The sequence below is a fragment of the Dasypus novemcinctus genome, chromosome 4, assembly GCF_030445035.2.
Source record: "Dasypus novemcinctus isolate mDasNov1 chromosome 4, mDasNov1.1.hap2, whole genome shotgun sequence".
Classification (NCBI taxonomy): domain Eukaryota; kingdom Metazoa; phylum Chordata; class Mammalia; order Cingulata; family Dasypodidae; genus Dasypus; species Dasypus novemcinctus.
This window is the reverse complement of record NC_080676.1, coordinates 1,940,368-1,954,410: the sequence shown is the minus strand read 5'-3', so window position 1 is coordinate 1,954,410 and position 14,043 is coordinate 1,940,368. Positions and strand designations below refer to the sequence as shown.

At 42.1% G+C, this 14,043-nt stretch overlaps 1 protein-coding gene and 1 pseudogene across 6 annotated transcripts in view; one reads left to right on the top strand and one right to left on the bottom strand.

Annotated features, from left to right (window-relative positions):
• The window catches only part of LOC101441506 (transmembrane protein 108), a 438,561-nt gene that overhangs the window by 285,153 nt on the left and 139,365 nt on the right, over positions 1–14,043 (bottom strand). The window lies entirely within an intron of this gene.
• Positions 10,733–11,194, top strand: LOC139438811 (large ribosomal subunit protein eL32-like; annotated as a pseudogene).

The following is a 14,043-nucleotide window of genomic DNA, read 5'->3' as shown; positions in this document are numbered from 1 at the left end:
ATCATCTCCTGGTCATCTTGAAGCCCTAGACTTTTTTCTTCTTCCTCGCAAAGGAACAGCACGGTAGAGAAGAACAATCATTTGGAGTTTTTACCACTTAATGGATCAATGAATGACATTCCCTCTTATTTGCCATGTATATATCAAAGAGTCAATAACCACTCCCTGCAGAATTCCACTTTTAGAATATGGTGATTCAAGTAGGGTCTGCATTTATATTTGTTTACCTGTGACAGCAGAAAAACACTGCTCTATGTGTAAAGGTCATCTCCTTCCAGAGAAAAACAAATGAAATAAAATAGGAGCAAGTAGATATGTGCCTAACCACTAGATCAGCCAAATTAGCCTTGGTGATTAATGAGATGACTAACATCATACTCTAGGACCAGGAGGGATAGCAAGAGGAAAGGGAATTGTAGCAGTCAATACTATATGCTCAGGAAGCGGACTTGGCCCAGTGGTTAGGGCGTCTGTCTACCACATGGGAGGTCCGCGGTTCAAACCCCAGGCCTCCCTGACCCATGTGGAGCTGGCCCGTGCTCAGTGTTGATGTGCGCAAGGAGTGCCGTGCCATGCAGGGGTGTCCCTGTGCAGGGGAGCCCCACCCGCAAGGAGTGCACCCTTTAAGGAGAGCCACCCAGTGCGAAAGAAAGTGCAGCCTGCCGAGGAATGGTGCTGCCCACATGGAGAACTGACACAACAAGATGAAGCAACAAAAAGAAACACAGATTCCCATCCCGCTGACAACAACAGAAGCGGACAAAGAAGACACAGCAAATAGACACTGAGAACAGACAACCGGGGTGGGGGTAGGGGTGGGGAGGAGGGAAGAGAAATAAATAAATAAATAAATCTTAAAAAAAAAAACAAAACTATATGCTCATCAAACTAATTTCTTCCTTCTCCAGGTGACAGTGCTAAACTACATTTCTTGGGCTTCCGTGCAGTTAGGTGAGGCCTTGTGCCTGAGCTCTAGTCAATGGTCAGGATACAGACCTACTTACCTCTATCTGCAGGAGTCTCTACCATCTTTCTCACTTTCCTGTTCACTAGATACGGAGAACCCAGAGGAGGATGCTAAGTCCTGGATGATGGCAGATTTACGGCATTATGGAAGAATCCTGGGTCCTTAAATGACTACATGGAAGCAGGATACCTCTCCACCTTATCCTCTGCCAGCCTGCACTGTACCAAGATGTGAGTGAAATCTTGTTAAATCGTTGATATTTTGACTTTTTGTTACACAAGTAACATTACTTATTGTGACTAACCTAGGAAGCTAAATGGATCTTGAAGTATCATTCGTTCTGTGAGTTCAGCTGATCCTAAGGCATCAAAGAGTAGGCTAAACTAATCTTTAATAATTCACACTAGGTTGAGGCATCTCATGGTGGACAGACACTGTTTATTGATCCTTGGGCTTAGGAACCTAGGAAGCAATATTCTTAACAGTTAGTGCAAACCTGGAACTGATGGCCAAACACTTAAATAAAAACTCTCCCCTTTCACTTCCCCAAACCCTCCATGCCTATGAAAGAAGGAACAAAATAAATAGCACCGAAAATACTGCCTCTGAAAGTTGGAACCCATAAATGTCATTTCAAGGGGGTGGGGAGGACATAGGAAGGAGAAAGGACCATTTATAACATCCAATCACTTTCAAATTATTCCCTCATCATTTATATGAGACTATCCTCATACAACACCACTTTTCATTTTGCAAATGTGTAGTGTGTAGACTTGCCAGGTTCAATGGGAAAGGTTTCCAAGAACATTAAATGTCAGGACTGGTTGGCTTATTGGTTTTGTTCTCTATAAATTCCCTTTTTAATTCAGCTTTGAATAATAACATTCCTCAATGTCAATGTGACAAATTAGCTTCACTCTTAATGGGGTGTGAGAATTGAGAAAGGAAGGTGAAAGTAGCCATGGTTCCCATCTTAGCAGAGAGAGAGAATTAAGTCTGAAAGACAGTGTTTATGGCTGTGAGGAGTAAGTGGCAGATGGGCAGATGAGTTATTGGATATTTTTTAAAAATCTATCACCGGATTCCAATGATTTGTTGCTGGTTTTTTTTTCCTTCCTTTTTTAGCGACTAGTACCCTGATATATGTAAAGCCTCAAGTAAGCTAAATGGACACTCCCCAGAGAGTGGATGGGAAATTGCTGGGAAGTCTGCCATGTTGTCCCGTTAAATCACTCTCAAGATCATTAATAAGCTAATAAGTTAGGGACAGCCTTAGAGACTCAGGCCCAGAATTCCTCCCCCACACCCACTCAGCCCAGCAGCAGCTCCACAACTCTATTTCTTCTCTCTCTTTTTTAATTAGAGAAGTTGTGGGTTTACAGAACAATCATGCATAAAATACGGGATTCCTATATATCAATCTATTAGTAACACCTTGCATTGGTGTGGTACATTTGTTATAATTGATGAAAGCATATTTTTATAATTATACTATTAATTATAGTCTACGGTTTAAATTAAGGGTCACTGTTGTGTTGCATAGTACAATGGATTTTCAAAAATTTTATTCTAATAACATATATACAACCTAAAACATATATACATATATAAAACATATATACAACCTAAAGCCCATGCCACAGTAACTTATATTCTAGATTCTAATTCTATGAGTTTGATCATTCTAATTATTTCATATCAGTGAAAAAGCATATAAAATTTGTCCTATTGTGTCTGGCTTATGTTACTCAACATGATGTCTTCGAGGTTCATCCATGTTAAGCATGTACTAGAACTTCATTTCTTTTTATGACTGAATAATATCCATTCTTCCATTGGTGGACACTTAGTGAAAAATGCTGCTATGGAATATCTTAGCCTACATGTGATATGAGGTGTTAAAAACTGCATTTTGACCTTTGATAAAAGGGGGAAATGGAAAGACAAATGAGTTTATATGGCTATGAGTCTCCAAAAAAGAGCTGGGAGGTCATCAGGGGGTGATGCTTATGCATGCCTCAGCAGGGTACCAGAGACAGCCAATGTAGATGGAAACCCAGGTGCTGGTTCTCCTGAGGGTTGCAGTGACCCACAGGTGTTATGGTCAAGGCAGATGGCACTGGACTCCAGGGCCATGCCAGTTGGCCCTACTATGGAGTTTGTGTTCCTGAGTGTGATGGAGTTGGACTCAGATATAACCTTTCTACACATGCCTCTTCTGTTACTTTTACTGGATCTGTGGTTGGCGTTTGGGTTGGTGTATACTCAGGAGACCTGAATCTCTGAACTGCCCATGTGACGGCCAGGCCCTGGGCCTCAGCAGACTTGCAGCTCCTACCCTCTGGTTTCTTGGACTTACCCTGGCCAGCTGACAGGGAGGTGAAGAGGGTCAACCACCACACTAGGGAGCCAAGAGTGCCTACAGCTACAAGCAGGAGAATTGCATCCATCATCCATGTGGAATCTAAGGCCCCTCTTGATGTAGAGGGGGACTGGACATAGCCATCCCAGGTCCACAAGATGGAGGACTAGAGTATGGATTAGAGTGGACTTACTGGTGTTCTGCTGGGGAACTATTATGCTTAGTAAAGGAAGAAACTGTAGTAGTGATGTGGAGAGGGTGGCCACGGTAGCTGCTGATGGTCGGGAGAGGGAAGAAGAGATGGTGTGGGGGCATTTTCAAGATTTGGAATTGTCCTGGGTGGTGCTGCAGGGATGGATGCTGGACGTTGTGTGTCCTGTCGTGGCCCACTGGGTGGACTGGGGGAGAGTGTGGACTACAATGGGGACCACTGTCCATGTGCTGCAGCAGTTCTCCAGAATGTATTCGCTGGGTACAGTGGATGTGCCACAATGATGGAAGAGTTTGTTGATGTGGGAGGGGTGGTGTGGGTGGGGTGGGGTGGGGTGGAAGTTTTATGGGGACCTCATATTTTTAAAAAATATAACACTTAAAAGAAAATAAAGAAAAAAAATAATGCTGCTATGAACATTAGTGTGCAAAGTATCTGTCCAAGTCCCTGCTTTTAATTCTTTGGGGTATATACCTAGACATGGGAATGCCCGGTCCAATGGTAATTCTACACTTAACCTTCTGAGGAACTGCCAAAACATCTTCCACAGCATCTACACCTTTTCACATTGCCACCAGCAACGGATGAGTGTTCCTGCATCCTCTGCAACAAGTCTAATTTTCCATTTTTTAAATAATAGCTGTTCTAGTAGGTGTATATGCCACCTCATGGTTTTGATATTGAACATCTTTTCATGTGTTTTTTGGCCATTTGTATGTCTTCACTGGAGACCTCTCTATTCAGGTCTTTTGCCCATTTTTAAATTGGCATTGTTTGCCTTTGTTATTGACTTGAAGGATTTCTTTACATATTCTGGATATTAAACCCTTTTCAGATACGTGGTTACCTTTTTGTTTTGTTTTTTTACTTTCTGGGTTTTTTTTCTTTTTCTTTTTCATTTTTTGTTGTTGTTGTTGTTTTTGGATATGTGGTTCTTAAACAATTTTCTCCCCCCCTTGTTCCCATTGCATAGGTTGTCATTTTATTTTCAAGGTAAAGTCCCTCAAGGAACAAAAGTTTTTAATTTTTATGAGGTCCCATTTATCTATTTTTTGTGTTGCTTGTGCTATGGGTGTAAAGTCTAAGAAACCACTGCCTAAACCAAAGTCCTGAAAATGCCTCCCTAAATTTTCTTCTAGGAACTCTGATAGTTGTGGCTCTTGTATTTAGGTCTATGATCAATTTTGAGTTGATTTTTGTAAATGGTGTGGGGTTATGGGTCCTCCTCCTTTTATTTGCAAATGGAAATCCAGTTTCCCCAGCACCAGAGACTATTCTTTCCCAATTGACTGGTCTTCTTTCTCAAAGCCAGTTGGCCATAAATGTGAGGGTTGATTTCTGAGCTCTCAATTCAACTCCATTGGTCTATATATCTGTCCTTGTGCTAATACAATGCTGTTTTGATGACTGTGCCTTTGTAATAAGTTTTAAGATTGGGAAGTGTGAGTCCTCCAACTTTGTTCTTTTTCTTTTTCAAGATGGCTTCGGCTACTCAGGGCTCCTTATCCTTCCATAAAGAGATGATGATTGGCTTTTCCATTACTGCAAAGAAAGTTGTTGGAATTTTTATTGGGATGTGTTTTAAAAAAACCCAGTAAGTCATTTTGGGTAGAACTGACAACAATACTTAGTCTTTTAATCCATGAACACAGAATGTCTTCCCAATTATTTAGGTCCTCTTTGACTTCTTTTAAGAATATTTTTAATTTTCTGTGTACAAGTCCTTCATATACTTTGTTAGATTTATTCCTAGATAAATTTGATTCTTTTAGTTATTGCAAATGGAATTGTTTTCTTGAATTCTTCAAGTTGTTCACTGCTAGTATATAGAAATACTACTGATTTTTGGGTTTGACCTTGCACCCTACCACTTTGCTGAATTCCTTTATTAGCTCTAGAAGATTTGTTGTGGATTTTTCAGGATTGTGTCATCTGCCTTTTATTTCTCATTCTTGCCTAACTGTTCTGGCTAGAACTTCCAGTACAATGCTGAACAATAGTGGTGGCAGTGGTCTTAGGTGTTTCCCTGTATAAAGGAGTCTAAATGCCCCTTTTGGTTTCCAGGAGATAGACTTTCTCCCTCTCCCAGGTGCTCCACTGCTAGACTTAAAGCAGGTAAGCCTTGGCCTGGGCCATCCACCTCAACTGTTTCTCACACTGCTTTCGTTTTATAGAGCTACTCTTGCCTGGAGAGCAAATTCCGGGTATGGCATGCCAGAGAGGGATTTTGCCACATCGGTCTTTATTAGCTGAACAAAGCCAGGGATCCACCAAGGGAGTGCCAGCTAGCTCCAAACTGCCCTGGAAAGGGGATGACGGAGGGGCCAGGAAGGGCGCCAGGAGCTTTTCCATGGTTCCCAAAGTGATGCCTTCTGTATCTGCCCCGTAAGTGCAGCCCCCAGCTGTCCTCTGCAGCTCTGAGGAAACTTACTGACTCTGTCTCCTCTGCCACCCCTGTCCAGGGAGGGTGAGAGTTGGGCCCCAACCATCTGAAGTAGTGGATCAAATCTGTGATCAGCTTCTGGCCTGTGCCCACACTTGATCTTGAGAAGGGGGTTTTCATGTCCCCTTCTGTCACCAGTAAGTTACCCCGGGTGCTGGGCCCAGCAGTGTGAGTGGGACCGAGGTGACGGTAAATGCATGCAGCAAGAACAAGTTACTGTATTTACTGTAATTTATCCACTCTTTCCTGGATGCTGTACAGTGATCTACTGGACTCTGGAGCTTTGAAATAGTTGATTTAGTTTCTGCCTGTTTAATAATTGCTCTGGTGGAAGAACTGATTCCGGGAGTTTCCTACTCTGACATCTTCCCATAATCCCCATTACACTATTTTATAACTTCTTGCCTATGGTTTCTAAACATTAAAGTTGGTACTGATGGGGTGATGGTGAAGATCAAATGTCAATGCAGATCCAATATTTGGTCAAAAAAGATTTTAATCTTTTTTTTTATACCTCCACTCTGTTTAAAACAAAAATTAAGTAAATGGCCCTTGTACATACATGAATCATATTATTCCAGGCTCTTAGAAAAAAAACTTGAGACTATGTTATCTGCATATGCAAAGCATATATAAGCCTTTGGGTTCAACATTTTTCTCATTAGAATAAAAGAATGTTACAACTGTAAAGGGCTTAAAATGCAATCTAGTGCAATTCCTCCATATTATAATGTAAGAAGCGAGGTTAAGTCACTTGGTCAAGGTCTGTATCTCTGATATGACCAACTGATTTGATATGATAAATACATGTGCACGCACACACACACATCCATACATATTTACGGAGGGAGAGGAGAAATGACATACTAATTTGCATGTTAGACCCTCAGATGTTGGGAAGCAATATGATGATATTTAAAATATCATATCCTTACTCATAGTGGCAACAATTAAAAACCACAGTAGGGGGGGTACTGGGTTCCTGGCCAGTGGTGCTCTGTCGTGGTCCCTAGGGGAGCAGCGACAGTCTCCCAGGTACAGTGGTGGGGACCGGGAGGGAGTGAGGGTTCAACAGTGAGCCCCAGATGCTAATGACTATGCTTGTGAGCTGATAAACCCAAAATAAGAACAAGGCCTAGAGCAACTTTGTGCCTGGGAATTTCCTTCTGTCAGCCTTCATGTTACTCAAATGTGGCCAGTCTCGAAGCCAAACTCAGCATGTAAATGCAATGCCTTCCCCCCAGCGCGGGACATGACACCCGGGGATGAGCCTCCCTGGCAACGAGGGACCACTATCAACTACCAACTGATGATGCAACTGGAAAATGACCTTATACGGAAGGTTCAATGCGGATCAGCAGAATATCCATGTCTACATAAAATACCATGACTTTAAAATGCTGTTTGACCTAAAGTAAGGGGGAAATGGAAAGGAGAAATGAGTTTATATGGCTACGAGTTTCTAAAAAAGAGTCTGGAGGCTGGCAGAAGGTTTGCCCTCATGCACAACTGAGCAGAGTCAGAGAGACAGATAAAGCAGATACAACCCCCAGATATTGGTTCCTTTGAGGGCTAAAGAGACCCATGGGAGTTATGGTCATGGCCGATGGGGTTAACTACCAGGGCAGATGGCCCCTCTTTGGAAATGGTGTTTATGTGTGATGAATCTGGACTCAGATGGGATCTCCCTTCATAAGACTTTCATGCTAATGTGCTGGAGGTGCAGTTAATGTTGGGGTTTAAGATATATTTAGGGGATTTGAATCTCTGGACTGACAATGTGATAGCCAGGTCCTGAGCCTCAACAGACTCCAGCACCTACAATCTGATCTATTGGACTTACCACACTCAGCTAAGATGGAGTTGAAGAAGGACAACCACCACACCATGGAGCCTAGAGTGATTACAACTGAAAATGGGAGGATTGCATCCAGCATCCAGGTGGAATCTGACCCTCCTCTTGACATAGAGGTGCAATGGACACAACCAATCCAATGTCCACATAGAAGAGGTGGCATTGGATTGGGAAAAGTGGACATAATGGACAAAGGGTATGGGGAAAGGCAGGAAGAGATGAGAGGTGGAGGCGTCTTCGGGACATGGAGCTGCCCTGGATGGTGCTTCAGAGGTAATCACCGGACATTGTAAATCCTCACAGGGCCCACTTGATGGAATAGAGGAGAGTATGGGCCATGATGTGAACCAATGTATATGAGGTGCAGAGGTGCCCAAAGATGTACTTACCAAATCCAATGGATGTGTCATGATGATGGGAACGAGTGTTGTTGGGGGGGGGGAGGGGGGGGGTGGGGGGGGTTGAATGGGACCTCACATATATATTTTTAATGTAATATTATTACAAAGTCAATAAAAAAAAAATTAAAAAAAAAAAAAAACAAACACATTTAAAAAAAAAATCATATCCTCAAAGCATGCATCTAGCAAAATTATTCTTAAAGTCTTGAAACCTAGGATTAGAAAAGCCCTTACTAAGGTTTTACCAAAAGGAAATTTGAATTGAGAAGATTTATTTCCTTGTATTCTCTTTCCAGGGATAGCTGCACAAATCAATGGAAGGCACATTTCCTATCGATTTGTCATAATATGCTCTTGACGGACATTTCTGTTTCCACTTAAAAATAAGACAAAGTTGTAAACTGAGTTTTAATTCCGAAGTCTCGTTAGAGTATTAAATACTGACACCAGCACAGTGGTTAGCACATTTATCTTTCACAATCGCTTTATATTACATGGCTTTGCAGGCCCGGGTAAGAGCTAGGACAGGAAAGAATAATGTACAGGCTTTGTTTATTTTAGCAACAGAACAGCAGTAGTAGTTCAAATGGTTAGAGAGAAGTTAACCAACCCCTTTCCCTCCCAATGCTTTGAAAGCAAGATTTAGGAATGGCCAAATGGATCACAACAGTAATGAATATGTGCAATCACCCTTAACAGGTCATCATGAAGTGAACAGTGGTGGCTCTAGAGAAAACAATGCCAGGTGAAACAAACAAAGAAAAAATCAGTTAGCCTGAAAAGGATATCAACCCTAGTTCTAGAGATTGCATCCTCTGACAGATTAGAAATACAAATCTAATACATTCGCCAAAAGCAGTGGAGCTACTTGCTCATTACTGGAGAGGGAAAATCTTCTTACACCTAGAGAAACCACTACCACTGAAGCTCTACAGCTTGCCTTGTGGCCAGGAGTTAGCCTGTAGTATATTTTGGCTCTGCAAGTGAGGAAGTGAACACGCGGGTGCAGAATGCCAAGGAAGAACTTACCAACTCTCCCCTCAGTCTATTCCACTATGGGCTCAGGTGGCCACAGGGAGTCGGGGTTAGGCTACTGCCTACTGAAACAGTGCCTGAGCACAGAACAAGGGAAGGCTGCCTGACATTAGGCATGAAATGGTTAAGGAACACCTTTGAAGATACACAGAAGTAGAGGTAGGGTAAGGTGCAGAAAGAAATATAACAGTTAACCAGAAAGTACCTATATGTTCATTTAATAGGGAAACAACTATTTCTACTTTGGACTCCAATCAAGAAGTTACTTTTCCCACCAAATGAAGCTCAAGATATCACCTCCTAGTTAGTCTACAGTCAGAGAAGAGAAGACATTGCATTGGAAGAGGACACAGGTGATGTGAGCTTCGGAAAATACAGACAGCCACAGCAGCAAAGCCAGGCAATCCTGGGCTAAGGGGAAGAGTAAGCAGCTGGAGTTCTGGAAAACCTGTGGGAGATACAACCTTCCTTTTGAAATACAGCAGTGAAGATCATATTTAAAAAGATCTTTGAGGAGGTATGTAAGCATAAACTAAGGCGAGAAAGTAAAATCTTATTGTCATCACGGGATCAAGAATATCATGGAAAAGGATCTGCAGTAAAATTGGTATTCCACTGAATTTCTCTTTAAAAATTTTTATATATATTTATGATTTGGCTAATTTATTACAGAATGTATGTAGCAAATTTGCAAACTTTAACCCATGGTACATATAACTTGGAAGTGCAAGTAGAAAGGTAATTTTTAAAATGTCATCTATAACTTACCTGGCCTTCCTTTTCCACCCTCATCTGCTGCTGCAGAGAAACTGTTACATTAGTCACAATCTTAGCCAATTTCCACTTAGCCAACTAGCTAAATTAACAAGCATCCTCCATTGCTTCTCTACATCATACTGACTAATTAGCCTGGTACACTGAGAACTCGAGGTAACAGGTCTCTCCTTGGGATATCTGTATATTGTCTACTTTCAAGAGTCAGTTGTGTTCCTAAATCTGTTTGTGGCATTTTATTTGTTATTTAATTACATAATTTAATTAAATATACTGTATAATGAGAAAATATGATTGTGAAGAGAAAGAACTATCTGTGTGAAAATTAAATCGAATGCTTTGAATAGATTTAATTAAGGCACATTTCCTTCAACAATGCTTTTTGAATTAGGTGTCATAAAGGCAATTGCAAAATATTTTTGAGAACTGTAAAAATCTAGGATCTTGACTCAAATTTCTTTTCAAGTATCTTAAATAATTCTTGCTCCCAAAGAGAAAATACAACTAGGAATTGTAGATAAAGCATCATGGGGGTGATTTATGCAATGCATAAGATACGTAACTCTAATTAGAAGATCAATAATGCAAAGAAAAGGTCTTGCCTTTCATTAAAAGATTGGTGTATGAATGAACATTTACATTAAATTAAAATAACTCTCTTCCTCGGTGCTGCCTACTGAGGTGGCCGCCATCTCCGACCTGGCATCATGGCTGCCCTCAGATCCCTAGTGAAGCCCAAGATCGTCAAAAAGAGGACCAAGAAGTTCATCCGGCACCAGTCAGACAGATATGTCAAAATTAAGCGTAACTGGCGGAAACCAGAGGCACTGACAACAGGGTGCGGAGAAGATTCAAGGGCCAGATCTTGATGCCCAACATTGGTTATGGGAGCAACAAGAAAACGAAGCACATGCTGCCCAGCGGCTTCCGAAAGTTCCTGGCCCACACCGTCAAGGAGCTGGAAGTGCTGCTGGTGTGCAACACGTCTTACTGTGCTGAGATTGCTCAGTGCTTCTTCCAAGAACCGCAAAGCCATCGTGGAAAAGCAGCCCAGCTGGCCGTTAGCGTCACCAATCCCAACGCCCGGCTATGCAGCGAGGAAAATGAATAGACAGCTTGTTTTCAAGTTTTATTTGTGTGAAATAAAAGCATAGAAAGTAAAAAAAAATTATAATAAAATGTCTAAGATACATATATATGATTATTTGTGATTCTGTTTTAACCACTTTTTAAAAATTATTGTTAACTGGTTCTAATCACACCTGATGTGATGCTTTTACTGTAACTAAATGTCCAATCCAGTTTAAAATCTAGTTCAACACAATAATTCAAACAGTCCCTTTAGAAAATATTCAGACTTCCTAATAGCTTCCCCTCTTCCTAGAATGGCATCCCAGTCTTCCCAGTCAGGAGAGGTGTGCTTGCAGCACTGGTGGGGAGCGGGGTCGCCAGGCATTGTGCCAGTCTTTCATATGCACTACTCGGCACCCACGGGTCTACAGTGAGGCCCCTTGCTCCCCGTCGCCATGTGCCGTCTGGCCTCTGATGGAGAAGAACCAGGCAGGTGCCTTCCTTCTCCTGCAGCAATGCTCCCAGGTAGCCTGGTCATTACCCCTCTGCTGCTCCAGCTTTTCCCTCTTCTTTGGCTGGATGGTGATCCTGGAGTCTGTGTCACAACTCCATCCAGCCCCCAGCCCAATGGCATCTGTTATGATGTGTCTGCTCCTCTCCTGGCTGTCCTTGCTCATGGTAATTGAGCTGCTCCTTATCAGCTTGGAGAATTTCCACACCATGCTTCTCCCTACTCCCCAAGGAGAGTACAGAGATAGACTCCTGTGCAGTAGAGCTTCCCTGAATTCCTCAATCCCCCACACCAGAGCTCAGGGAGAACAACTCTGGAGATGCCACTTGTGTTCACTTCTGGGTCTTGCCCCCTTTTCATTCTCCTTCTCCCCTTCTTTACCTGGCTAAACTAGTGGCAGACCTTTCTTTTATTTCTTACAATACATGGTTTTCCTCCTGACCCCAATCATCTCCACACTAAAGGAGCTTGTTCTCTCTACACCTAAGGAGCAGATTCAGGACTTTCACAAGGCTTCTCATTCCTCAGTGCCTGCTTTCTAGCCCACTGTCTTGCCAGATCCCCTGCATTGGAGCAAAAGGAATGATGTACCACAATGAGACCAAACTTAAGGGGAGGAGAGGAGGTTGCACTGGTTTAGTATATGTGAATTTATTTATTCATTTATTTATCATTCTTAAGTAAGGATCCAAGCATTCACAACTAATACTTTCATTCTGGTGTCTGAGGATGCCCGTGCCAGAGAGGACAAAACTAAGTCAGAAGCACCTTTTGCAGAAACAGCCATCTTATCAATACATATTTTGTTCTGGGCATGCTTATGCCCAAGGGTTATCCTCCCTGCACTCAGAAGGCTTCAGTGAAAGGACATGTGGATTCTAACGCACCTCAAACAGAGCCTTATGCTGCCGGGGCAGGGAAGAACAAGTTTTGCTAGGTGAAGGAGTTTATCCAGCATACACAGGCAAAAAGAGACATAAGTCAGTGTGTTTAAGGCTACAAGACTATTAAAGCATGGAAGTAAAATACCTGATCATGTACCTTCAAACCAATAGACATAAAAACCCCAGTATGACAACAGTCTACATCTACCTAATGACCCCGAGATTCCTAGAATTTGCTTCTCTTGTTTGCCTAATGCTCAGGTTTGCCCAGTGATAAACCCTTCACTGGAACCTCAGACCATTCCTGTGAAATGCTGGCTCCCAGCAGGACTTTCTAAAGAACCCGCTCACTCTTTTAAGCTCAAAGAAGCTCTCCAGGGAGAAATCACAGTTAAGCATTTTCCTAGATAAAAATGAAATTTCATCTTTCATATTCTGCTTAGGATTATCAGTCCTGCAAGGAAAAGTTCACCTTCTCTGTCCTCAGTGCAGCCTGGTTAATGGATCTACCACCAGGAAGAAAGGACTCTGCTTCCATTAGCACTGGAAGGAAAAACCAGCATCAAGTACAGGCAGAAACTATTAGACCTTGATGCAATGCACAGATAAATGGTAGCTTGTTGTAGATAAAGCCAAGTGGAGTGAAACCTATGAGGCAGATTACTGGGTGGGAGAATATGGCATTTGGAGGCAAAGGCTATTGCCAGGGGTCTCTGGTGATTTACAGTATCCGTAGCTCTATGCTCCGGGCAAAGAGACCTCTCTGAACATTAAGTTTCCATTTCAATATCAACCGTCTTCAAAATTTCAGGCCCTAAAGCATAAAAGTGAAGTTTAATTTTGGTCATTGTCGAGACACTGATAAACAGAACTTCACAGGACTGGACTCCAAGTTGCTTTATATTGGCTAGTTCATCTCTACTCCAATTACCAAAGTCCAAAAAGAATATGGTGATAATAAATGGCCATTCCCCCTCCTCCGCTTAACCAAAATTTGTGCTTCTGGATTTAAACTACTGAAAGCCTTATTTTCTTGAAGGTAACTCACTTTTCGGCACTCCTTGAAAGCTTGTTTAACTGTGCCTAAAAATGTTTCTTTCCTTGGAATGAGTCCAGGCTGCTGGAGGGGCCACTCCAGGGATGAAGAAATGTCCCTAATCATTCAGTATGATTTAGAAACAATGCAGATTTTGCCTCCAAAAGGCACAGTACTAAGGAAGGAAACTGTCAACTAGAGGGAAATTAAATTCACATGCGTGTGAGCAGACCCACATCCACACTTTCCTGATATGGAAAAGAAGTTCACAGCAGCCATAGAAGCAGCAACATAGCACCTGAGTCGTTGCTAGGGGAAGGGTTCTTTCTTTTTCCATGATAAAGAAAAATTAAGAAACCTGGAGTGGTGGGGCACAGGTGAGGCTACCTCAGGCTCACCTTTTCTGAGATAGGATAATCGATCACAGATGAGTCTGCTTTTTACACATACTAACACTTGGTATAATCAAGTTCCTATGGTTATCTAGTTTTCT